The following is a 24,091-nucleotide window of genomic DNA, read 5'->3' on the forward strand; positions in this document are numbered from 1 at the left end:
GAGGATAAGCTTCATACCAGCACCATAAAATTTAAATGTTTTGAATCTGCCCTTTTAAGGGCACTTTTCCTTGTTGGATGACATGACCGCAACAGAACATGAAAAAAATGCAATGCAGCACACCTCTGTTTCTGGCCCCAGGCTGTTTTTGGAACGCTAGCTCCATGGGCTTAGAAAGATCTGTAGGCGCCTCTGAATTCATCCATGATGTCATTCCCAGTTTGGGGGCATTGTCATTCTTTCCTACAGTGTGGACTGATGTGTTAAGTGCTGAGCTCTCTTGTCAGTTATTATCAAAGTACATGAGATGCACTGCTATGACTACGAGCCACGAATAATGTTATTTTAGAAGGAAGTATCTGTCAGAGAAGGGTTTAGGCTAGATTCAGGCTGTCCCCTTCATCACTCTCCTTAATGCTCTGGAAATCCATGGTCAACCACAACCCCCCTCTTCTCATTGTGCAGCTTGAATAATGATCTTAGAGTACACAGTTAAGTGTATTATTCCAGAGTCAGAATTAAGATTTTTTTATTATTTTTATATATATATATATATATATATATAATTATTTGAGCTGCCAAGTCTTTCACTTGGTTTCTCTCAATCATAGCTACATTTATGACATCTGTTCTCAGTGTGTTTACTGTCATAGTTAAGTAATGTCATATTAAAGCAATTCGGACTAAATGGATAATGAGTCTGATCCATGGTCATTTTGTAAGCAGGGTAAATAAAAAATGTGTTGGGAGGTGTTGCACTGTTAAGCTATGGACTGACAGTTTATTCAGGTGACATGAAGTTTCTTTTATGTTTTATGTATATCTTTTATGGATCCCTCAGGAGAGTGAGGCTACTTTTAATTTACATTTTCAACAGGGCAAAATGCTGCTGATCTTGAATACACTCAAACGCTACTTTTATGGCACTAAGTACAATAGGCTCCAAATGCTTTATTGGCCACAGGTATAGTGGTTTGTCATTTATTTATGTTGCTTAGATTGAAAGCATCAAAAGCACTATTGAGTGAACAAGTCACAACATAATCATCTATGTTCTGCTCAGCTGCTGTAGCTGATACAAGTGCAATACAAAATTGGATGCTGCCATTTTTTATAATTTTATTGAAGCTCTGTCTTTGCCAGTACACAAATCAGCGCCACACAGCTACTCGTACAAATGAGAAATCCCTGAAAGTAAAATGCTAATCTCTAATGCTGTGGTTATGATCTTCTTAATCTCAGCAGAAGCTATCTGTCCTCTCCTGGTGAAGCAGGGAAAAGAGCTGGTGTGTTGGCACAGTGGCGAATATATGTTTCAGAGAAGCAGGCCTGGTCATTAAACATATAGGCTATTTCTATTATTTCAACCACCTGATACAACTATCTTTTAAAATTCTAGATTGAATCTAATTATATACCTTTTTAAATCATATGAATGCTATTGGAGTCATAGATATGGTCAGATTTCTTTCATGTATGAACATGTATTGGATAGTTTGAAGAGTGCCATGGCATACAAACAAACAAAAACCCACGTAGTAAGATGGTGTAATGCAGCAAATGCCTGCCAGTCTGGGTCCAGATGGATCTTTATGAACACACACATGCATGTTTGAGGTCAGAGGTGATCATGTGGTGGATTAACAAACTAGATGGGGAGATTAGCCCCCCCTCCCTCTTCACTAGGTTTGTATGTCTACATCTGTGCTCATGCAGTCACTCAGGCAACATAAATCCACTTAAGGTATTCCATGTTTTCTGGAAATCCAGTGTCATATTGGCACTGACATTTTGACAAATAATAAATAATATATTAATAATAAATAAAAACTACAGTTTCCTTGTTATCACATTTTCTGGAGCTGATCTTGAAGGCAACATCACTGATCATCAGCCATTCTAGTGTTCATGTGTGTCCTGCTGCTCGTAGCTGACTTGTGTAATGCTCTTCATCTCAAGGAGCTTTCAAATAAATGAGTGGATTTCTTGGCTGCTGTTCACTTACAATAATTGCAAAGTGGCTTTTTGAAGGCTATGCCTGCCAAAGTAGAAAGGCATTAAAAATGTGCTCCTCTGAAGCAGCGAGGAACTTATCTAATATAATCTGCAAATACTTTATTTCATAACCAAATATATTCAAATATAGTAGGCAACTAGGCAAAGTGAAAGCACCCTTATCCAGTTAGGTTGATGACAACATTCACAAAAAACTGTATTCTTACAAAAGTCATATTCTTACTCCCTGTATCCTTTCATTGTTTCATTGTCAAACTTTTTCAAGAGCCTTTATTTAAATGAGATTGTACTGTAGGCTTAAAAAATGGTTTTAAGACCTACCAACAAACAGACATGGCTTACATATGACACTACAAAACCGTGTCAGTCAAATATTAAATAATTACATGTTACTCCTGTGATAGACTAGCGACCTGTCCAGGATGCATGCTGGGATAACCTATAGCTCTCCTGCACCCTAAACTGGAGTTGGCAGTATAGAAAGGTGTTGGATGAATAGATTATAAAAACAGCCACCAAGAGCAGAGCACTGAGAATATCAGCTGCTCAGTCTGGATGTCCCTTTTGACTTTCTCGCTTTGTGTACATGTCTGTGCGGGTCTGTTAGTGCCTGATGTTGCAAGTCTGTCTATGACAAGGTGAACATATTCATCTTGTTCAACTGTCAAGTCTGTGTGTTCATGCACTGAATGGAAAAAAGAGCTTCAAGGAGGAGAAAGCAAGGCAGCCTGGCATTCAAACTGCAGTGCGACACACACAACACACACACGCACACAATAAGCACCAGAGTGAAGGAGGTACAGCCGGCTGTGTGCCAGGTCTGCGCAGCCAATCTCTGCAGGGAAGCTGTTAACAATTGTTGTGACTTGCCACACTAGCCAATGCACCTAATGCTCACTCTGAAGAAAAACATAACTGACGGATGTTGACAGCATGAATATGTGAGGACTGGGAGGTTAGCATTTAAAGTCAATTTCATGCAGGTAGAGAATGCTTTCATCCAAAACAACTTACATTGTAACAGTAGAATAGGTTTAGGATTGCATTATGGATATTTTTCACGTACATCACTATCAGCAACTTTCTATCCTTCTCCTAGTGTGTACTTAGATCTGCCTTTTTGCCTAAAATTTAAATGGTAGTACAAACACATTTTATTGTGGGTGCGTCCAACAGTGGATTGGGTGTTGGCAAGCTTGAGGTCGGGCTCACTCTGAATGTAAAAAAACTCAAATCTAGTCCTAGATAATTGATGAGACATTCAAGAGGGAAATTAAAGCTAATGAGCCGGAGAAACTTTCCTTCTGTTGGTCTCTGCACTAACTTGCTTCAATTAAGACATTGCCATTAATAAGTTTCCTAAAAGAAAACAAAGCCAACCCAAGGCACTCTTGAAGCAGAATTTATGATGTAGTCTTCTTGCATTTCGCTGTGCTACTTTATCATGAAAGCCACAGCATGTCCGAAAAGCCCTAGAGTTGTTTTCAGTTAATAATTCCTTTGAACTAGCTCTTTAAAGGGTAGCTACTGTTTTTTTCAACCCTATTTTCCTATGTTTTTGTGTTTAAGTGACTGATGGGAACAGCAATCTTTGACATTGGTCCAGTATTAAGCGAAACAAACTACAATGTAAGTTAATAGGGAAATTGTGCAGCTTGTATTTACCTTCACAAAAATGCTTGTTTTGCCACTGACAGGCTGAGATTATTATTCTATGTGTGTCACAACATTATGGAAAGGATTTCTAAGGAGGTCGACCTTTCTGTTAAAGAGTAAGATCCTTTTTTTAAACATAAAAACATACGCGAAATTGCGTTTGCTAAAGCCACCAGAGTCCATGTAAATAAACGGTAATTTTAGCATTGTAAAATATACTTTATTCAAAGTCGACAGAAACTAAATAAAACTATGAAAAGCCGTTTTGGGTCGTCTTTCCACTTTTCCAACCAACTCTAGTTTTGGTTGAAATAAACACAGTTTACCGTATTACATGTGAAAATGTGCTGGCTCTATAAACACTAAAAGTATTGTTTTTTTAATTGGAGTCTGGTGGGTTTAGAGCTAGTGAACTCAGAGCTGTTTCTGGTTAAACAGAAAGGTCTTAAAGAGGCTTTAGAAAGGTCTATTTCTGTAGGGATCCTTTCTATAATGTTGTCAGACACTTATAATAATAATCTGAGCCTGACAGCAGCAAAAACAGCACTTTTAGTGGAGGCTAACTAACGCTGAACATTTGTCCCATAGGGTAACGTTGCAGCCCGGTCTGTGGCTGCCGTTTACAGTGCTCATGCTTAATACTGGACCACTTTCAAAGATTGTTGTTGCTATCAGTCACTTACACACACAAACATAGGAAAATAGGGTTAACGGTAAAAAAAAGTTAGTTACCCTTTAAGTTTAACTTGAAGGATCTGCTCTCCTTTTCATTAAGCAGCAGCCACACACCACCTTGAAACAGACACAGAAGACTCTCTAGAACTGTTTTCCATTTTGTCTTCTTTAAATTAATCAAATTAATCCAAAGTATTCAACACTGTTTTTCTCGAGTAGATACAGAAAGAGGGCAACCATACCTGAAATCTGGTCCGTACAGTCACCATCACCACCACGTTATTGTTTAACGTTCACAAAATTCTTCACTTCCTCCAAACAGTTTCTCATCACTCATTCCAACTTTCAGTCACAAGCCTGTTCTTTAATCCTTGCCCATAATTACAGGCCGAACCTCCTCTGACATGTAATCTGCCAGCAATCTATTGATTGCCCTCATTTACAGGCAATGTGGGTCACTTTGCATGCCTCCCATTCAACTCAGATTTATTGCTTGTTTTGTGGGCATTTGACTGAAAGGTTACATGTTCAAGTTCTTAGACTAGTTGGGAAATACTTAAATACAGAAAAATGGCTCTTTCCCAGACTGTCCAGCAAATATATTTCAGTAAATAGTGTTTTCCACATCTGCTGGAGCTTATTTAAGGCAGCTACACCGGGCCGATAATCGGCCGACAGTCTGGCGAGGTCAGTGACTCGAGTCTGTTCGGTGTGTTCTGTGCCGTCGTCCGTTGGAGGAGCTGTCGACCTTCATTTTTGCCGACCTGACATGCTCAGTCGGAGACAGGGCAGTCGGGACTCACCCGGAAATGGCAAGCGGAATGAGCGTGACTAAGCCTCTCAAAATCTGACGAAAATCTTTTAAACTGACCTTTGTCAATCTGAAATTAAGACAGATTCAGCTACTGCATGGCCTATTTCTCACTTAAAATGTTTTCAGAAACACGTTTCGGTGAACTATTTTAGTACAATATGAGATTGTATTCTGAATGAGTCGCCATTAATGGCCGGTTGAAAAATCCAAAATCCGGAAGCAGCAGCCAGACCCACATGACACGTTCGTCCAATCAGCTGCCGGTTTTAATTTTTTGGGAGACCATACAGATTAGCGCCGCCTGTTCTTATGGAGACTTTTTTACGTCTCGTCGCTTTGGTGTGTTGCGAGGCATTTTTTTGACCAACTCGGGGAGACTGATCAGTCCAACTGCCTTTTCTGGTTGGTCTGTAACAGCCTTTAGTGCCCAACAGTTGTAGATTTCTAGTGTAGGTGTGACACTTTATTCTGTTGAAAAAGAGCATAAGGAGTCATAACAAATACCATGTGAGGTGTTACACTTCTTCCTGTGTCTTGCAGCATTTGGAGCTGTTCTTAGCTGGCATATGGGACTGTTTGATGGATAGGACAGAGAACGATGTTTCTCCGACCGTCTAATTGGGTCAGGTAGGCTGAGCTGGTTTCCTAGTTTTCTGAGTTGGGGCACTGGGGACCTGGACTCTTTCTGACTATCGAGGGAGAAAGTGCAACCTGCACTGGATGGCAGGCTGACGGACTGTCGTATAGCAATAGTGTGACTAGGGCTGCACGATATGAGGAAAATATGCGATATGCAATAACATTGTAGAATATCGCAGTAATGATATTACATTAAATAAACGAATATTAAAGTGTACTCAGTTCTGCTGCTTTCAGTATTCTGCTAACATACATTGCTTGTTGAATTTAAAACAAATGAAAGGAAATAATAAAAAAAAAAAATGTATTGAACATTGAATTGAATATAAAAGGCACCACTAAAAATGAATGACATTACATTTTAATGTGCGGTTTTCTACTACTTTCAACTAAAATAAAAAATCTGTTTTCTGTCTATCACAACCTTTCGCGATGTGTATATTGCGCTAGTTGATATTGCGATGACGATAAAAAAAAACTATGTTGTGCAGCCCTAAATGTGACACCATGTCATTTAAAAAATACTATTCTGCCTTTTTCTTCCTGGCTCTTAAGCTTGCTCTTTTCTATTGCACATGATCTTTTCAAGAACACAAGTCAATGTTTTAGCCATTTTGCTAACACCACGGCTAGAACTAGATGGATGGTGATGTTGGTCATTCGGTTCACCACTGTGGAAATGACGGAAATACAATGAAATTTGGTCGAGATAATAATAGTATTAAGAGGATGAATCCATCAATAACAACTTTGGTATTCCCTTGACTTCCCCTGAACATCCATGTTCCCCTGAATTGTAACAACTTTGGTCCCTTAACATTTCCTCTAGCGCTATTATCAGGTCTAAATTTCAAACTGTCCAATACTTTGGTTTATAGCCTAAAACGCGCAAAAATAATGCCATCCCATCAGCCTCAGCTCCCCTGTGTTAGCATGCTAACATGTTAAACTAAGATGGCATGGTACACATTATATGTGCTAAACATCAGCACTGCAGCCGAGGAGAACACCTGCGGGCCAGGCCTCTGTTGCTGGGCTGTACCACGAGCTTTGGGGTTTCTTCCAGACATTATAATTCGCCCAAACTGAATACTAGCCAGGACGGAATTCACTTGGATATCTATTTCAAAAGACTTTTTTCAAAAAAAGTTTTAAACGAAATCTGCGGGAGACTCTCAACACACGTCCTACTCCATTGGTTGCTCAGCAGCACCCCGACAGTATCTCTAATCAGTAAGGTGACCTCAGCTCTTGTCTTGTTTAATAGAAAGATATTATCTGTTGTTTCAAGCAAAATGTGAAATTGTGTGAGATAAAAGTCTGAGTTTTTTTTTTTTTGCACGGCAAAGAACCAGATGACTCAGGTCCACCATGAATGGAGGCTTTTAGAACTGAGTGGGATGCCTTTCATTGTTTCACACACACACACACACACACACACACACACACACACACACACACACACACACACACACACACACACACACACACACACACACACAGTCTCATACACATGATTCTATGAACACTCAGCCCGGCATTCCTGAACACACACACATACTCACACAAGCATACAGACATACTCACGGAGCTCTCCAGCTGGTCGCCCCCCAACAACAATGCATGCTGTCACCACACTCTGGATAGAGACACAATCCACCCTCAGCTGGCATTTGTCTGGACAGGGCTGCATGATGCAGCATTGCTGTCTCTAGTGTATTTCTCTCATATCAGAGGATAATTTCTGTAAAGCTACAGTCAACATGATTGAATTCTTTAATGCTATAAATTTGTTTTTTAAAATAATTTTTAGTTCATGTACACAAATCCATCTTCAGAAATGTTATTACTTTTCTATTAAATGCCTTTCATTAGCAAGTAATGTAAAGGAGTAGAGTTTAGGGCATTTGGCTCTTTGGTAGATAACATGCCTCTTTCTCCCCCTGTGCTGCCATTCCTGATTCTTTAGTATTAGTATTCAGCTAAAACCATTAGCTGTTATTTGCATTAGAATAAGCGTCCATTTCTTAATTGTTCTCACGTTCTTTCATGCTCACTCTTCTGATTTGACAGTTATAGTGCTGAAATTCCTCTATTGAATCAGATAAATAAATATGACTAGAACATGTTTAGATCTTAGGACCTAAATTTAGTTTTTGTGATTTTCACCACTCAGTTCATGTTTTTGGAACACTATTTATTAAAGAGATTTTTAATTTATTGGATATTTTTTGCACAATAATGAGTCCTCAGAATAAAATCTTGGGTGGTCTTGTCATCAGTTACATGTTTTGATGATTTCCAAGTATCCATCTGCACTTGTCAAAGACATCACTAGTGAGCAGTGAGCAGCAAGTTTAATTGACAGGGTTGGAACCCCGTCCCCATAAATATAGTTTAAGCAGATATTAAGTAGTAAACCTGTTTGTTGCACCTACAGTCACTGCATTAACATGTAAAATGAAGGGTAGTTATGACAAAAATATACTGTCCCTCCTTTTTTGCCTTTTTATAACTTTTTCTATTCTTAAGCAAGGAAAGATAAAATGACTTGTTAACTTTATATAAACTACTGTACCAGCTCTAATTACCATTGAACTGAAATCAGATTTGCTGAAAATGTTTAAATTAATTATGTTACTAATGCAACACAGCAGTGAACCAATTTATATCCAGATCATGAAAGCATCTGCTTCATTTGCTGTTTTGTATACCTTGTGTTAGAGGTGTGAATCTTCACTGATCTCCCAATTCGATATCTCGATGCATCACTATGCGTCAAATACATTTTTCTATTAAAGCCATATAGGATATTTAATTCATAGCTTTTTGAGCTTCAAAAACAAAACATTCTGCAGTGCTCTAATACTAAATAAATTGGATACATAAAACTACAGCACTGAGCACATGGCACTTCCTGAATGTGCAAAACACAACAGAATATGTAAACCGAAAGGTTGTTAGGCCTACATTAAATTGTAAACAGAAATAATCGATTATGGCCCGGCCGATTATCGATGCAGCATCGTCCATGTCCGCAATTCGATGCATCGATTATTTGATTAATTTCAACACCTCTACCTTGTGTAAGGTACAGTATTTATTTTATAGGTATTTAATGGGATATGTCTTAAGGCACAAAGAAGCTTTATGTTTTATGATACTATAGGCAGCAATAACAAGTGAGCAGAACAGAAGAGGAATTGGATAATCAAATGAGTAATAAAAGCCACCCTGACTGAAACTATGAATAGCTCCACCTGCTGTCCAAAAACTCGAACCTCATTGACATCCTTAAATCTGAGGAAATGGACACCATCATATTGACTTCACTGTTTGATTCACATCATTCTCTAGGTAGTGTAGTGCTAAAACCTTTAACTAGATAACGAGATTAACAAAAATAATGAAAAACATTTCAAGTTGTTATTACAAAGGAGGATCTTGTGGATTATGGTTTTAAGAAATAAAATTGTCACCCTGCCGTGAAGTTAACTTTTCTCCTTCATTGCTTTTTGTTTTGCTTTGCATGGCCCATTGTTGAGAAGTTGAGTTTGTTCATTTGTGGTGTTTAGCTGTTTTGCCCAGACAATCCGATTTGGTCTATGATGAACCATTTTTGTTTAGTCTCTTTGCACCTGGTGGCATCCACTTTCTCTTTGTTTAAAATTCTCTATCTCTCATTTTTTGTGTATAATTCCTTCTAGGCAGCCGTTACTATGATTTACTTCATTAGAAGTGTAGCATTAAAGTGAAACGATAACCTGTTAGTGTGTACGCACAATACAATAGTAGCAGAAGTGAGACAGAACAGAAGAACCCACATTTTATGACTGCAGATACAATCAGGCTTAAGGACACAGCAATTTGTCTGTCTGTTTTACCCACAAATGCGGTATCTGAATTTAGTATGCTAATGTTTTGTTAATTTTGGAGTGAAGCGAAGCCACTGAATAAAATTCTTGACATCACCGTTTCCCTCAAAGAATATCTGTATAATTACACCATCATTGCACCTCTTACAAACTTTGAAAATATAGAAACCATTCTGTCAACTTTGGTAACAAAATGGTAATGGCTGGTTACAAGTCTGGCAACCAGTTCCATTAACTTTCAGGTGTCAATTGTTTGTTGCTTAATGACTACAGCTGGCACTGCCACTGCCGGTTGAAGGGTTTAGATTTCCACTGGGCCCAACCATGCTGGAAATACAAGCGCTTACTGTAGTGAAAGAGATACAAGCATCCAGCAATAGACACAAACTCTGCAAGAACACTTTGTAGATTAGCGATAAGGAGCCGACTGGCCAAATTCAGTCCTCATATGCTGTCTAAAAGGGCCCCTTTTGTTCTTGTTGCAGTTTTTTTTTTTTAATCTGGTCCACTATGTCTGGTGCAGTGTCCTTGGTCAAAACTAGCAGTTTACTTACTGCAAGTCTCACCAGTTAATAGTGTCAACTAAATACCTACAATGGAATGGCTTAGCTTACAGTACTGGTCTCTTGATTGCTGTTATCCCCATCAGATTGCTGGTAGCAGTGGATAAACTCTAATCCTGACTAATCCAGCCAGCTGCACCTCCCTCTTTTTGGGGTGAGTATGACAGCTCCCCTGGGTGGCCTGAGTCCAACTTTGACACTGTCAGTAAAGGGATACAGAAGGCGTATTACCTCGCCAGTGCGACCTTTACCTATTGAAATTATTATTGGTTGCCTGTAATGTTGGCCTTCTGGAAATATAAAGGAAAATCCAATGTATCACTACTAAAAAAAACAGCTATTGGTAATGTAGTGTACATCATTTTTTGTGTCAATCATAAGATTAAACTTTAGTGGTCCCATTAGGGAAATTAAGCATACATTTGGTTATCAAGCCAAGGCAGGCTGCCATATACTGTAGTTCCAGCTTACTTTTGGTCCTCAGGTGGCAGAACACTGCCAAATGTGCCAACACTCCACAATGTACGCTGCCACAATCAGCATAACTGGGCTGGCTACCTGTGAGAAGAAGAACTAGTGAAATTACCTGTGTTGGAACTGTAAACTTCTTTACTCTCTCCTCTGTGGTACATAAATTGAGACATTTTGTCATTCTCCAGGGCAGCCGCAAGCCATACTGCTGTTTGGAGAAAGGGTGACAACTTTTTTTTCATTTTACTAGAAAATACCTGCGTGTTAGTCTTACTGTGTGTTGCTATCACTTTTCCCATATTCACAAGTAGCCCAGAGCTGAAAGCAAGAAGTTCATGACCCCTCTGGGGGTTATTGAAAGGCGTTCTAGGAATTCACTAATCTTGAGTTGAAATAGACAAGACAGGTTGAGGGATCACAAAAACAACACCAAGAATGCAATAGACATCACAGACTGATAACTGTAAATTCCGCTCCTTGCTCAATCTCATGGAGCTGTTTTTTCCCTCCGCTCCCCTGCTCCAAGCCGCTCCGCTCAATATCACTCTGTGCTAAACTTGCTAAAGATTTCACCTCACTCCAGTAAAATGGTTCACTGCTTACTCCAAAAAAAAGAAAAAAATAACCTGCATTGTATTTATCAGATGAAAGGCGTCCACCCTTCCTTCATGCCGGATGACAGGCACTGGCGGGCATGGAGGAATAGCTGGCGTTGTTCATCTGCATGTACTGTGCTGCAGTAACACAGGGCGCTAGGATGCTTCAAACTCATGGTGTGAGTGGTTGTGGCGCAAAACAAGAAATAATGCACGCTCCAACATTTTAAAGATCAGCTCTGCACTCCATCCAAAATCCTCGCACTCCGCTCACATGCTCTATTGTGCACTCACTCAGTAATAGACTGGTAATGTTCTCAGTGGTATAATCAGTTATTCAAACAACTACTAAGCAACTTATGCAATGTGGGCAAAGCCTAAGCTTCAGTCAACCTTCCCACATTTTAGGCGTAATAGCTGTTGTGAAACTATTCAGACTTTGCAAGTTAACTCAAATAAGTTCTTTTTTTAAAGCTGAATTCCAACACAAATGTTAATCCTTCCGGCCCAACCTGATCAGTATTTAGAACAGCATTTGCAAGTGTACAGGCGTGTGTGTAGGCATTATGAGTAATATGACTTAAGTGCTACTATGTAAAAGAGTGTAGGCTATGGTTTACGTAATCCTACAATAGAAATCGGAGCTTGATGTTAACATTCCTCTAAAAATCTGCTCATTAGAAGTTTTTCATTGTAACGCATTTGGACATTTTTAGGCTTTAGTTTACAATCCCCCAGTGCTATGTTGGTCATACGCACATCCTTGTCAAATAGATGACTCAAATATCTCAGAGTAAGGATGCACATTTAATATTTAATGTTATTTTCTACTTGTCAAAGCTGTACAATTACTGTATAGTTGTGCAGTGTAGAGCTAAAATGATTAATAGATTAGGTGATCGACAGAAAATTAATTGCCAACGATTTTGATTTGGGGAAAAATCGAATTGTGGCGATTATGATTCGATTTGCGATTATACTTTAAAAAGTTTAGCTAAAGTTCAATATTCACTGTGTAACAGATAAAATGTGTCATGGAGCATTATAACATGAGACATCAAAACTGCTCTATATTCCTATGCAAGGATGAGAACAGATGAATTGCCAGCAATAAGTGTTTTTCTTTTAATAAGCATGGGACATTGAACAGTCACACACATAATATTTATCACAAAAGCTAAAGTTATAATAATAAAAAACAATTCTAATAAAAAATATCAGTACTTTCCTGTAAACGTTTCTGATATCCCTCAGTTCAATAGCAGCATCTAGATATTGCCCCTTCTACGATCATGTTAAATAAAGTAATACGAATGAATGAATAATAAACGTAAAATGGCACATCTCCGTACACAATCTGTGATTTACAATATTATTCCAGCATTTATTCAATGAAAAAAAAGTAATCGTAATAAAAAGAGGAATTAAAAATGATAAACCAAATGTTGCATCAAACACCATCAAATTCAACTAATATTGCACATTTGATTAATCGCAGTCTTCACGATTAGCTAATCGCATTCTTTCAAATTTCGATTTGAAAACGATTAATCGTTCAGCCCTAATTTTGATCGTTGATTTATTATTGAAACTGCATTTTGACAAAGTGACTGGTTTCAACATTATCTCACCCCTACTGCAACTTCTAAAGAATTTCAACAGTATAGTCTGTTATTTTGTTCTCTTCAGAAGATACTGTTTTGTCCTGGAATTCTTTCTTAAAATCCCTGAACCCCCGGGGAGAGGTACAATGGCATTTCTGAGCATTTGCGGTAAAGAGCCTGGCTCCATGCTTCGTTTTACCAATGGGAGCTCAGTGCTAACTTGGACTGACAGACGCCCATGTTCCCTGAGATGACAGAGGGGCTTAGCCTTGGGAAACTGTCAAGGAACAGGGATTCCTTTACCTTCCACTTACATATTTAAGAATTTGAGTCCATAATTTGGGGAAGAAGGGGCATTTCCGAGCTTTAAAGTCATTAAAGCTTTGTCTGACATGCTCACTTATCCTATAGTGTCCTCCAGGGACAGCATCAATCCAAGAGAATCCACTTGCAATTACACAACTTTAGGTGGCTAACTCATCTTTGTGCATAATGGTATTGGTTCAGTATTCCAAATACAGTACATGTATTTACAGTATGGATGCAGTTTACACATTTGGACTTCGTTCACCTGCACAATTCATAGGGGCCACCTGACATCACAGTACTTTGATATGCCATTTTTGTGTCCGGTTTCAGCATAGCAACTTATAGTAACCCATAGTTTTATACAGTCTATGATAGCAACCCATATACTTGATTTATGGTTAGGGCTGGGCATCGTTCAAAATCTTTCGATCCGGTGCCAATTTCAATACCTCAGTTTCGATGCCGGTTCCTTAACAATACTTTTTTTTTTATGTTTTAAAATCCATTTCAACATCAACAAAAATACATTAAACTCAAAACTTTTATTTTCCACCTTTTAATTGTAAATCAAAAGGTATCAAAATTAAAAACAATTCTGGTAACACTGCTCACTCAGAGTAACATTAATAAATATGGTTGTGCTTTTGGATAGGGGTGCGCCAGTCAGATACTCAGGATTGGTATCAATCTGAACTTGGCCAAAATTAACAAAAAAAGAGAAACCTTTTTGCCACAACATGAACATATTATAAATAATAAACAAATGACATTGTGTACAGGCTAATATTGAACTAACTAAAATGCAAAGGAATTAGTGGTGGTAAGGTTCATGGAAAAAACATCCGTACCGCTCGGTTCGCTTGTCTCGGTTCGGAGCGTGTGTGCGTCGCACGGTTCGTCAGTATACTGTTAATGTGCACTAACCACTTACTGCCGTAGTGCCCACTTTCGACACCTATGTTAAAACACTTACTGGAAACAACGAGGGGTGTGAGTGTGACAAACGCAACACATGGCAGCTGATTGGACGAACGCGTCGCGTGGTTCTTGCTGCTCCTGAATTTCAAAACTCTAATGGTGTCTCGTTATGAATACGATCTCGGATTTTTTACGAAAATAGTTCACCGAAACGTGTTTCTGACAACATTTTAAGCGAGAAATAGGCCATACAGTTGCTGAATCTGTCTGTTTTTTTGATCGACAAAGGTCAGTTTAAAAGATTTTTGTCAGATTTTGAGAGGCACCGAGCCGACCGCTCCTCGGGAGTGTGGAGTGCTGCAGGTCACATCACATGCAGAAATGGCAAGTGGGAGAGATAAGGAAGGCTGCCCGTAGTTGGAGGATGCGCTAGCGTCGTATATAGTCTGGTGTGTGGGAACATTTTGGATTTCATGTTACCTATGATGACAGCGGAAACAAAACCATAGATAGAACTGCCACTGTGTGCATGTATTGTACAACATGCATTTAATATGCTAATTTTAGCTATATATCATATGATAAAGTATATTTCTGGAGTGTTAAAGATTAAAAGAAAAAATAACAAGAACCGAAAACCGCGATACAAACCGAACCGTGGATTTTGTGAACCGTACCACCCCTAAAAGGAATGTAAACAACAAAGACATTTTAGTGCAAACTGCATAATGACACAAACCTTTAACAATAAACTTGGTGACTGCCCTGTTGTCAACATTGAACTAATGAAGAACTAACTTTAGTGCAAAGGAATGTAATTGAATTGCCTTGTTGCTGAAAGGTGCTGTAGAAATAAAGTTGCCTTGCCTTACAACCTCAGCCTGTCAGTCAGTCAGAGGAAGTTTAACGTCAACAGCACCGCGACCGCGTTTGCCTCACCATTAATATCATATAAAATGCTGTCTGCGTGAAGTTTTGAAAAATTGTAACCGCACTTGAAACCACTTTATCGGCATTGCCGTGACTCACTGTGACTTCAACAAAACTGCAGAGCCGACGTAGTTTGCTCGAGTTTACTTCATCCGTGCGTGTGTGTTTGTTTGTGTGTGACCTCCACTCTCTGTCAATATGCAGAGAGGACGGATAAGCTTGCACTTACCATGGCCGAGCAACGTACGTCTCCGCGACGTGTAGCTACATTTTTCGAGAGGTGCACGTCAGGCTACGGCGTAAGGCCCGGCGTAGGTTTGTGTCTCCACGTACCTACGTACGTAGCAAGAAGATTCGCAAAACACATATGAAAACGCGTACAGTGGGGAGAACAAGTATTTGATACACTGCCGATTTTGCAGGTTTTCCTACTTACAAAGCATGTAAAGGTCTGTAATTTTTATCATAGGTACACTTCAACTGTGAGAGACGGAATCTAAAACAAAAATCCAGAAAATCACATTGTATGATTTTTAAATAATTAATTTGCATTTTATTGCATGACTTAAGTATTTGATCACCTACCAACCAGTAAGAATTCCGGCTCTCACAGACCTGTTAGGTTTTCTTTAAGAAGCCCTCCTGTTCTCCACTCATTACCTGTATTAACTGCACCTGTTTGAACTTGTTACCTGCATAAAAGACACCTGTCCACACACTCAATCAAACAGACTCCAACCTCTCCACAATGGCCAAGACCAGAGAGCTGTGTAAGGACATCAGGGGTAAAATTGTAGACCTGCCCAAGGCTGGGATGGGCTACAGGACAATAGGCAAGCAGCTTGGTGAGAAGGCAACAACTGTTGGCGCAATTATTAGAAAATGGAAGAAGTTCAAGATGACGGTCAATCTCCCTCGGTCTGGGGCTCCATGCAAGATCTCACCTCGTGGGGCATCGATGATCATGAGGAAGGTGAGGGATCAGCCCAGAACTACACGGCAGGACCTGGTCAATGACCTGAAGAGAGCTGGGACCACAGTCTCAAAGAAAACATTAGTAATACATTACGCCGTCATGGATTAAAATCCTGCAGTGCACGCAAGGTCCCCCTGCTCAAGCCAGCGCATGTCCAGGCCCGTCTGAAGTTTGCCAATGACGGAATGGGAGAAGGTCATGTGGTCTGATGACACAAAAATAGAGCTTTTTGGTCTAAACTCCACTTGCCGTGTTTGGAGGAAGAAGAAGGATGAGTACAACCCCATCCCAACCGTGAAGCATGGAGGTGGAAACATCATTCTTTGGGGATGCTTTTCTGCAAAGGGGACAGGACGACTGCACCGTATTGAGGGGAGGATGGATGGGCCCATGTATCGCGAGATCTTGGCCAACAACCTCCTTCCCTCAGTAAGAGCATTGAAGATGGGTCGTGGCTGGGTCTTCCAGCATGACAACGACCCGAAACACACAGCCAGGGCAACTAAGGAGTGGCTCCGTAAGAAGCATCTCAAGGTCCTGGAGTGGCCTAGCCAGTCTCCAGACCTGAAACCAATAGAAAATCTTTGGAGGGAGCTGAAAGTCCGTATTGCCCAGCGACAGCCCCGAAACCTGAAGGATCTGGAGAAGGTCTGTATGGAGGAGTGGGCCAAAATCCCTGCTGCAGTGTGTGCAAACCTGGTCAACAACTACAGGAAATGTATGATCTCTGTAATTGCAAACAAAGGTTTCTGTACCAAATATTAAGTTCTGCTTTTCTGATGTATCAAATACTTTTGTCATGCAATAAAATGCAAATTAATTACTTAAAAATCATACAATGTGATTTTCTGGATTTTTGTTTTAGATTCCGTCACTCACAGTTGAAGAGTACCTACGATAAAAATTACAGATTTCTACATGCTTTGTAAGTGGGAAAACCTGCAAAATCGGCAGTGTATCAAATACTTGTTCTCCCCACTGTATATGCTGTGCATTTGGTCATATAAGAAACCCTGGGCTAGAGTAGTGTTGTCACCCATTTTTAATTTAGTCTTAGTATGTGCCCCATTTGTCCTACTTGTCATTTTAGTCTAGTTTTATTCAAAAGAGAGCTCAAGGTATCTTTGTCAAGTTTTAGTCAAAACATTTGTCTTTTTTTAAATAAATTGAGATTATTTCTGATAACCATTTCAGTCAAATAGTGTTTCACACATCTCATATTGGTTAAATGTCATAATTACCTGACAAAATACACTTGAATGATTTTTGTTGAATGCTACTTTGTTAAACACGTATCGAGCCTCTTTCTTCATGCAAATACAATCGTACACAGACACGTTAGATAAGCGCCAGGCCTCCCGGGCTCTACAGCACGTTGTTTTGTTGCCAGCGGTTGCATACATTTCTCCGGCCGTTCTGCAAGCTGTTTAAGAGCGGCTTCACCAGCAGGCTAAGCCCGTCTCCTTCCCTTGCCTGGGGCACGGGCTCAACGCTACACGCTGTAGCGGCTTCTGCAGCAGGCTGAACCGGGCTTCCTCCCTCCCCCGCCTGGGCCACATCGCTACCTGGATGTGTGACGGCTAGATGAAAAAAAGGGGACACGCCAAATCTCTAGATGAGCCGCAGCCGAGCCGCGCCTGATTAAACCGCGCTTAGATAAAGTTGTGGGGGAGGGAATACTGGGAACCGAGCAATTGGCCTGTTTGGAACAGGCACACGCTCCAAACGTGCACTGCACTAGTTCTATCTCATGATGAAAAAGTAGAGACGATTGTAGACGAAAATGAAGAGAGATTTTATCTTAGTTTTTAGTCTTTTTTCGTCAACAATAATGCATGTTAATTTAGTCTTAGTCAGCGTTTTTTTGACATTGGTGCAGTCTCGTCATCGTCTCGTCTTAGTCATGGGAAATAAGGTCGTTGACGAACATATTTAGTCTCGTCTCGTCTGACGAAATTAACACTAGGCTACAGTTTTATTCCATCCAGAAATAGAAAGTTTGTCCGCCAACCTCAAGCAATGTCTGGTCCCTGTTCAATCAGCAAGCCAACTCAAGCCAACGTTAGCTTTGTAGAGATTGTAGTATTTCCCAAATTGAATAAACCCCGCACAAATAAACACCAAACTGCTTAGCTAGCTCAATCTTGTTATAACTAAAATATCTGTTGACATTTTCTTTTTTTTTTTCTATTGATAGATTTTGCTCCTGTATGTCGGTGAAATTCACATGCATATGGGCGCCCGCTCCACCAACTGAGCTATCTGGGCGCCCTGTAAAAAATTGTTTTTTGATTCTGTGATGTTAACCAGCTGTTAGCCCTTTAACTAACAACTCGCTAGCTACTAGCATGATCAATCTAGACTTAACCACAACCAAAATAACATGATTGATGTTATATATATTTTTCTTCCAGTGCCATATCTTAGTGTCGTTCACCCATCCTGCAACAGCGTATTGATAGGCATCTGTACTCTTGAAAGCCTTTAGCTATCTCCAGTGTATGGGGATGGATTATGTAACGTTACAAGGTAAATGTCGGGAAAAGTAAGTTTCGCAAATTTTAAGGAATAAAATACAATTTTTGTCAGGTAATAAATATGAATCACAACCAATATCCAATGTCTTTCTGTTGCATTTAGATGCACTGTTGCCATGCCTTATCTAAAAAGTTGTGTATCAGTAGTTTAGTTCTGTATAGCTCTATTGTCTCTGTGTATTGACTTGTGAAATGATATCGATATATTTTCCAACGAGATATGGGATGAGACAATTCAGTTTATTTTGATGTAGTTTGATGTTGCAATACATGACCCATTTCTTCCGTATAGCCGTGCCAGTGCATCTCTCTCTCTCTCTCTCACACACACACACACACACACACACACACACACACACACCAACACGTAACTCCGCCCCCAGGTTTGTTTTAATAAAAGTGCTTGTGAAATTTCACGTGGCTTTGACTTACAACTAAACATTTAGCCCATTTTGTAGAAAATACAGATATATATTGTGTATCTCCATTCAGCCTAAAACTACCAAGATATGATTTTTGGCCCAGCCCTACTGCACAATTATAAATAATTAAAGTTTCTTAAATCCAGTAATTAATGCCAACCATCAATCATGGCTAAAATGTCTTGGACATGTCTTTATAACTTTGGCAAATTAGTTTTTTAGGTAGTTTAAATGAATTTAAAACTCATTTGTCTGTGGATTGTCAAGATTTCCTTTTTGTATTGATCTTAAATATTTCTGAACATTGAACCATAGATAGGTTCCCACTGTGTTTACACTTTGGGAATGCCAGTAAGCTGTTGTGTTGAAAGTGTAATGGAAACCAAGTTGTAATGGAATCAGAGTTGAGCTGTGTCTCAAGTGGATGTTTCAACATGATAGCACCACTGGCCAAAGAGTGTCCAACCGGTCAGATCAGAAGCCATTGTAAACACACTGATTATTCTGCATTGTGCTCGGGTGTTGACTCAGTTTGTCCGTGAAGCTCCCGATTAGCTCAGCCTTGCTGAGAACAGAGCTTTGTAATGAGAAGCGAGGAGGGCATGTCTGAACGTGTACACAACATATAAAAGAATCTTGTCACATTAAAGTTTAGAAGGGGTTTTGTTTGTTTTGGCTAGTATACAGGCCTCCCTCTCTTATAACCACAGCAAGAAGATGCATCTACTTCTTATCATCTTACTCAAATTCAAGGTCTGTTGCCTGGATACTGTTCTGAGCATGGTACACTTCACAAGCACACTGTGCCAAATCTGATATTGCTCAGTCGCCAAGAAAATAACACTTGGGTTACACTTCACTAATTTCAATTAGCTTGAAGCTAATGTCCTGTTTCCATGGGATTAATATTAGCTGGGGACATCCAGTGATTTAAAACAATTGCAGCAGTTGTCAGTGAGGCTAATCCAGTACCTGCAGTAATTGGGTAAAGACAGAGGTTGCATGCTAATACTCATGATGATACTGGTCCCATTAAACTCCCAGTAAAACAAGTTGTACTTTGACCTTGGTGGGATTTCTATACTCTATAATAAAGCAGGAAGGCAAACGGCAATCCCGATTTGATTCTTTCACCATACATGGGTGCCGATTTGATTTCCATTGGGATTTTCATTCATAGCGATTCTAGAAGTATTGCGATTCGATAGTATTGAGTATTGCGATTTTATTTTTCTTTCAATAAGATTTGCTGGAAACGGATATGATGTAGTCAGCGGTACCGTATAAACAGAAAATATTTAGGTGAATCATTGGTAAAAATAAATATCAATTCCAGGGAAAAGAATCAATTTTAAAAATTGTCGCAAAAAAATCACGATACATACCATTTTCGATTTTGTTTTTCCCCTACCCCTAATCTTAATGTATTGCAATGCTGAGGCTGTATGAAAATCCACTAATAACATGAAAACCTCTGCTATTACTGGTATAAGACAATAAGACTTCAAAAACCCATGCCACTTCAACACGTTTAATATTTTGTTTAGAAATGCTCGTTTTTTTTTCTGTGGATATTGTAGACATGTTTATTAGGTAAACCCTAAATGAGCTCTTGTGCTAAATAAAACCCCCTTTTTAAAACCTGACTGATCCAACACTGGCGTTAAGATGTCCATCCCAGCAGGTCGAGGCCAGGGCGTCTGCCTGTCTGTCTGCCTGTCTGTCTGACTATGGCTCCCAGTGTGGCTGCTGGCTGGATGTTGCCCTCTGCCTCATGGAAACTGTAGCAGGCAGGATATTGGAGACTAGTGGAGGCCCCTGCAAAAGCCCCGCTGCTTCGGAAGCTTAGCTTAGGGAGCTGGTGTCAACACGAAGGCTCTTTGTTTCTGATTTTGCATAGCTGTGGGGGGTTGTCACTACAATCCTGGTAGGTATGGGATATATGGTATGGTGAGGTATTTCTGTGGGCTGCATGGGTTGGATATTGTGTAATATTGGAAACCACCACAGTTTGGATGTTTTTGATCTATGTAGACATACCCAAGGGCCTTAGTTAGGGGAACAGCCATCTTATAACCGTAAGGTCACATGATCCATGCATGACATTGTCCATCACGAGCTACTTATTCCTTTGTGTTTGGTCGACTGACACCTTGCTTGTTCACCCAGTGTTTTCAATGTGGCCATCACATTTCATGGAAGATAAAAATCCACTTTCTATAGTACTCTTTTGTGTATTCATTCTCACGTTCACTTTTTGTGTCTAATTTCACTAAAATTAAATTGTGTACGTGATGAGCTGGGTTAGTAGAGTGGGGATTTGTAATTGCACACCCAAGGCAATAGATACAATTTAAAGAGGTGTCATTTGTGCCACTGAGGGAAGTTCTGGAGTGCACTGAGAAGCAAGGTTTGAAGGCTCATTCCCCCTCACACACATCTCTAACACACGCAATCAAGTGTGGGGTGGCACAATGAAAGCCCTGTGTGTCCCTGTCCCACCCAACTGGTCTCCCTGGTCTTCTAAAGGGACATTGTTGCTGAGATTGGACAGTTTTCCTTAGCAGCTTTTTGCCTGGTGGCAGATCTGCACTGCATAGAGAGCAGAGTTATCAAAACGTGCAAGGCTCAATCCATATAACACTTACAGATGAAGTGACATGAAAAAAACACACAACCCGCTCATTTTACATCCATAACTCAGTATTCAGTTATGAATATGAATATCTCTATAATGCACTGTATATTGCCAGAAATTAAACATGAGGCTTTTAACCCTCCCTACACCAAAAACCGTTTTGGTCGTCTGATTCTCAAAATTCCCACCGTCTGTAAATGTGTCCGTTTGTTAAAAAGCTCCAAAGTTAAGCCAAAAAAACGCTAACTGGATAAAAATCACCCATTGTACATGCCCATCTTGAAATATTTGCCAAAAATCAACCATTTGCCTAATCAAGAAGCTGTAGAAGTCATACAATTCTACACTATGTCAGCTGGCAGCCATATTGTTTACTGTGTGATGCATAGCCATGAAATAAAAATTCATCCAATCAGACCGCAAACCACAGCACAAAGAATACACACAGCCTAGTGTTAAGCGGTGGTGGAAGAAGAATACAGATACTTTACTTAAGTAACAGTACTAATACCACACTGCAGAAATACTCTTTTGCAAGTAAAAGCCCTGCATTGAAAATGTTAAAAGTATTTAAGTATCATTAGGAAAATGTACTTAAAGTATTAAAAGTACAAGTCCTCAATGCAAAACTAGTAACTAAACCTGTCAGTTTAATGTAGTGGAGTAAAAAGTACAATATTTATTTCTGAAATGTAGTGGAGTAGAAGTAGAAAGTAACATGAAAAGAACACGTAAAGTACAAGTACCATACATTTGTAATTGAGTAAATGTACTTAGTTACATTCCACCACTGGTGTTAAGTTTGTGAAAATGTAAATAATTCTTTGTGTAAATATTTTTTTCCCTATATTGTACATACATACATGTGTAATATTGTACAACCTGATTCAACTGGTCTTCTATGTTTTTATTTCTTTAATTTATCAAAGAAATTGAACTTACGATTTAACTTTTTTATTTTTCATGCCATGATAAATGTTATACTGCTCAAAAGGCATTTAGGAGCTGTAACTGCTTCTGGCCATGGCTGTGCTTGTTAATTTGAGATGCAAGACTTGCAGGTCGAGTGAAAAATGAGCCCACAGTAAGTAACAATGTGACAGGAGCAAAAAATGCTCAGAAATGATTTGGCGTATGGATGGTTGGAACACAAAGGTAACATTTGGTAGTCATTTAATTTTATTTGTAAGCCAACAGATTAATATATCTAGATATATTAATCTGTTGCCTTACAAATAAAATTAAATGACTGCAACTGTTCCAACTCCACTCTGACTTAACACACACTCCCATGCAGATTTATAAAATGGTGAATGACTTGGCAGGCAAGTCACAACTGTCAGCATCACCTTGCAGCCAAAAAAAGACGGAGTAATAAACTTCAACCTGCCTCTCACCCCGCACCTTATTTGACCTTAGTCAGAGTTTCCTTCATCCCTTTTAGCACAGGTCCCATTCCTTCTTTTTTATCCCCGACATTTGCCAAGCCACCCTCAAGCCAAATACTCCTTCCTTTCCCCTCATGTGGGCTCAAGGCCCCGCCAAGCCTGAAAGAGAATGGGGGAAGAAAAACGTGGGAGGGAATGGGGGTGGAAGTGAGTAGCGCCAATGGGGGCCAGGAGTAGGGTTAATCCACAACCCAAACATTGTTCCATCTTCTAATCAGGGTGGAAATGGGACGGACTGGCTGGAATACTAACATTTAGCTTAGGGCTAGGTCATTTTAGTCGCAGGAAATGTGGCTTGTTTAATCAGAGGGGCTTATCAAGAGTCGGGGGAGGGAAGGGAGACATAAAGAAGAGAACTGAGCTTCGGAATTCAGACTGTTTTAAGCTCCTAGGAAAACAAGTTTGGAAGCAGGCAGTCTCCTCTGCCTTAATGCCAGGTGTATGGTTTGAATGTAAAGGGCACTGTATACGTTAAATGGTCATAGTCTTAGGCTGGTGTTTGAGTTAGAAACTACTATTTTATTTTAACTTTCAGGGATTTTCTGCGCTACTTGGGTGCTTCTGGCAGCCCAACCTGGTCTTATTAACAACTGAATCTACAAGCATGGGTAGAAATGGTCTGGCATGTGAATGGCTGCAGTGTGGAAGTGTGTGGCACACTTGCTAAGCTGTTTTAGCCTCAGAGTAATAGTCACTGCCACAATGTGAATGCAAATTTATTTTGCTGTGGGTTAAGTTTTAATCCATTGGAATAATTCCAGCAACATGTTATGGCTATAAACTATTTTTAGTTTATATTCCTCCTGTATTGTTTGTCTGACTTTATAAAAGAAATACCATGCAATTGCAACCCCCGAATGATTAAGAACCAGTTCTGCAGTATAATGGTCTTATTGGCAATACAATACATCTGTCTGTGAACACATAAGCTGGACCACAGGAGCCAGCTCAGAGCTGTTAATCACTGCAAAAGGGTGGCAGTGTTTTTCTTGGGAGAGAGGAAT

At 39.7% G+C, this 24,091-nt stretch overlaps 1 protein-coding gene across 8 annotated transcripts in view; it reads left to right on the plus strand.

The window, feature by feature from the left end:
- Window positions 1-24,091, plus strand: part of LOC144524092 (LIM and calponin homology domains-containing protein 1-like) — a 106,342-nt gene that overhangs the window by 7,656 nt on the left and 74,595 nt on the right. The gene's annotated exons all lie outside the window — the stretch shown is intronic.

The sequence above is a fragment of the Sander vitreus genome, chromosome 10 (assembly GCF_031162955.1).
Source record: "Sander vitreus isolate 19-12246 chromosome 10, sanVit1, whole genome shotgun sequence".
Lineage (NCBI taxonomy): Eukaryota > Metazoa > Chordata > Actinopteri > Perciformes > Percidae > Sander > Sander vitreus.